The sequence below is a fragment of the Cephus cinctus genome, unplaced genomic scaffold, assembly GCF_000341935.2.
Source record: "Cephus cinctus unplaced genomic scaffold, Ccin1 Ccin1_scaffold0006, whole genome shotgun sequence".
Lineage (NCBI taxonomy): Eukaryota > Metazoa > Arthropoda > Insecta > Hymenoptera > Cephidae > Cephus > Cephus cinctus.
Window position 1 is genome coordinate 66609 of NW_014332757.1, and position 4107 is coordinate 70715.

General features: G+C 37.5%; 1 long non-coding RNA gene across 1 annotated transcript; it reads right to left on the reverse strand.

The window, feature by feature from the left end:
• Positions 1–704: 704 nt before the first annotated feature.
• On the reverse strand, positions 705–3848 carry LOC112494205. Its single transcript, XR_003059419.1, has 3 exons — positions 3743–3848; positions 1177–1432; positions 705–1080 (listed from the first exon to the last, which is right to left on the reverse strand). It is a non-coding gene; the product is annotated as an uncharacterized LOC112494205 (long non-coding RNA).
• Between the last annotated feature and the right edge of the window lie 259 nt (positions 3849–4107).

The following is a 4107-nucleotide window of genomic DNA, read 5'->3' on the forward strand; positions in this document are numbered from 1 at the left end:
AGCGGAAATATAAAAAGCATCTCCTGTTTGTTAGACGTTACAGATCATGTCCGATAAAAAAAAGAAGTAGAGTTACCGGACATCTCAAGCGATAAATAACATTATCGAGACGATAATAAGTTGGGAAGGAGCGGCTCGCTTGGAATTACGTCGCTCTGAACATGGGGCAAAAGCTTGGCAACAATACATTATGCGATATAGCTATAATATGAATTGATTCAAGCGAGGATTTAAAATTAGTTTTGTAACAAAAGTCGGGATATTATAATTAAGGCACATTATTAAAAAATCGGAATTATTTATGCAACTAATTACTATAATATTCTAGGTGCTTAATTTTCAACATATAGTCGCTAGGGCTCTTGACCCCTGCGTAGCAGCAGAATTACCTTAAAGGTGCATATTTAGGGGGTATTAACCCTTAAACATGTTGCCTACGAAAAAAAAATTTCATCGTAAAAATTCAAATCTTGTCACTATGGAGTTGTACTATTTTTATATGTATAGAATTAGAAGTTGCTGCGGAGTGTTTTTGTCGACTCACACGTCCTTATCTATAGAATGAAGGCTGATTAATAGTGAATAATCGTTCAGTGTTATTTTAAACGTAGTTGACTTTGTGACAAGAGTCCCTAACCAGACACGGGGTATCCGAGCGAGCACTAGTTCGCTGCCGCGCCACTAGGTGGCCAAGGCAACTCGCATGTAAAAAACGTAGGACCGGGTAAATAATTAATCCGTCGATGGTGCGGATTGTGGTCTTCTTCGTCTTCTTCGCCATCAACATATAATTTTGTATCCTGCATCCGGAATACTGCATCTAATATCCAGCTTCTCTCATCCGAGAGAGAACCATTTTTTGTAGGATCACACCGTTCGTTGAGGACTCTGTGATTCTATTTCGTTTCAGCAACTTAGTCCAGTAGCGCAGCGTTTAGCTACCCTGGACAAAATTAGCAGAGAGTGATCGCTCTCGCATCATCCGTAGCAGGAAGTGTTGGCTTCCGCAATCTCAAATCTCGCATCATCCGTAGCAGGAAGTTGTTGGCTTCCACATCCTCAAGTCAATTCCTCCGATATCTTGAATCACACCGATTGTAATAGAACCGATCGATGATACCGTATAGAGACGCAAAGTATAATAAACGAAGAAAAGTTTACCTGAAAAGAACGTACCTACCCCACAGCCCCACAGTTCCTAATCTCTGCTGTACACACACACATACCCTTTCTGGGGAATGCTAAAATAGTCTAAATCGGTTAGGAATGCGCGATTATGCACACCGAACGAAAAGAGGTTCTTCTTTGATTTTCATACTCAAAATGGCGTTTGCGCCAATTTTCGATACGATATTCGTGATTAGAAGGTCAAAATACGTTATTAAACCAAATTTCAGATCGATCGGCGGTATGTGCTTTTCGGAAGTACACCCTGGCAATAAATCCGTTGAATGTAATAAAACTTTTGTTATCCAGTTAACTGTGATTGACGAGTATACTCGTCATCGCTCGATTTCGGCAACATATATAGGTGCGCGCTCGCAAAAGGGAGCGCCACAGCTAACTGGTTATTTGTGTTCCAAATCATGAATATTCCGTATAGTGAGGTTAATGACGTAGAACAGAAACTGGCAGATCATTTCCAAAAAATATTAATGCGCGGTGTAGATGATTTCAATGGCGTGGAGATTTTAGAAGAAGATACTTTAGACTTTAAAGAGCTATATAAAGACTGGGAGTCTTCGGATGTGGAAGACACACATGCAGAATGGACCCCTAAGCTTGGTTTACAGCAGATGAACCTGCTTGTAAAAAAGATGACGAATATATTGCCTTCGATTATAAGCATAGAGCAGTAGAATTTTGGAGAAGCTCCACAGCAAAAAGTAATCGTCCAATAAGTGTCGTTAAACATCGATTCAAACAAGTAACATCAGAACGTCAATTGAGGCGATGGGCAGGACAAGTAAATAAAGGAGGTAAGTACCTTATATGGAAAATTTACATCGTATTGCAGACTACACGTTGAACAATTTTAAAAGTTCAATTGATGATGATATAATAGTCCATGATATAGACCTAAAAAATGGGCTCTGCATGCTAAAAAAATTCTTGGTTTCGAAGATTCATGATTTAAAGCATTGAACTGGTAGGTGTGGCGGTTTAAAAAAAACTCACCAAATAACACCAAGAAAAGTTAATAAATTTATCATCATAAAAACGTTAGAAGATAAGGAAGCTTTGATAGTAAACGGAGAAGTTTACGAATCAAGTGAAACCGCACATCACTCAAAATGAGAGGAAGAATGTTTATAACTCGGATCAAAGTGGATTCCAGTTAGAGATGCATTCAGGACGAACATTAGTAATTGAAGATACACGACAAGTGGAATGTCTAGCCCAATCTATTTCTTCTACAACCCATAGCTATATTATTCAGCCCATGATTTCTGTAGATGGAAAGCTTCTATTTCCACTTTTTCTTGTATTAAAAGAACAAAATGGAAAGTTTGGGCCCATTGTGGAAGTAACCATTTTTCGGTCAATCAACGCTTTTCTAGCTGCATCAAAACTTGGAACGCCTTGCTAGCTACAAAAAATCTGGTCAAGTAAATATGTTTATTTTTCAGAATTTTGAGTAATAAAAGTATTTATTCATGTACTTGAAGTTCTGAATGTTCAAATCAACGAAACAATTTTTTTCAACTCTATTTTGTGTAAAAATATTTTTCTAAACATATCCTTGTATAAATTGATATTTTGAAAAAGAACCAATATTTTAGTACTTTTTAAAGAGAGGAGGCTGCGGCTCGAGGCTAAACCTGAAAAAAATATAAGTTCGAATCGAACGCCAGTTACTATTTTGAAACCATCCGCTACTAGTAGTGAGTATATGTGAATATACCGGAAGTGAAATTTTCAATTAAGTTTACAATAAATTTGTAAAAAATCTTGTTGATTTGAACGTTCCGTACTTGAAGCACTTCAACCACATATTTATTCCGTTTATTAATTTTAACATACGAATAATTTTGACCATAGAACGTTTTCGAAGCTGGCTGGAGCACGTTTTCTTTCCAAACGTAGGACCCACAAGTGTGTTATTCATAGACTCTTGGACTGGACATTATCCAGAAGTTGTATGGCAAGTAACAATTGCTGGGAAAAATATTATTCTCATGTTATACCAAAAGGCACGACCGTAAAAGTTCAGCCCCTTGATGTATACCGATTTCTTATTTCGAAGAGGTATGTGCGACATTTTTGATTCCGTTATACTTTTAAGCCCGTATTCACAACTCGCTCTTAAAGTTACTAACAGAGTTGCTTGTAGTTAAAAGTCACTAAGAAAAAATTTAAAAGCGCGCTATTAGCACTAAAAGCGAGTTCCGAATACGGGCTTCAGACTATGACACGAAGGAATGTCTGCAAAATTCTACTGCTCTTTGCTTATAATCGAAGCCAATATATTCATCATCTTTCGTACAAGCAGGTTCATCTGCTGTAAACCAAGTTTAGGGGTCCATTCTGCATGTGTGTCTTCCACATCCAAAGACTCCCAGTCTTTATATGGCTCTTCAAAGTCTAAAGTATCTTCTTCTAAAATATCCACGCCATTGAAATAATCTACACCGCGCATTAATATTTTTTGGGAATTATCTGCCAGTTGCTGCTCTACGTTCTTAACCTCACTATCCAAAATATTCATGGTTTGGAACAGAAATAACAGAAGTTTTATTACATTCAACGAATTTAATGCCGTGTTTCAAACTAGATAACTGGTTATGTTTCACTGTAGAAAAGATGAAACTAATGAAATTACACGTTCTAACTCTACCACGTTTAAAACAACACTGAACGATTATTCACTATGAGTCAGCCTTCATTCTATAGATAAAGACATGTGAGTCGACAAAAACACTCCACAGCAACTTCTAATTTTATACTGTGAGGTATTCTTCTTAACTTGACACCGATAACGAAAAATCCGAGAACTAACCTACGTTACCTTTGGCCGTCCACCTTTCGCTCATGCATCCGCAAGCTAGGCAACTACACGGGCGAAAACTTTCCATACCGTGTCGAAACACAGCTAGAAAAATTATC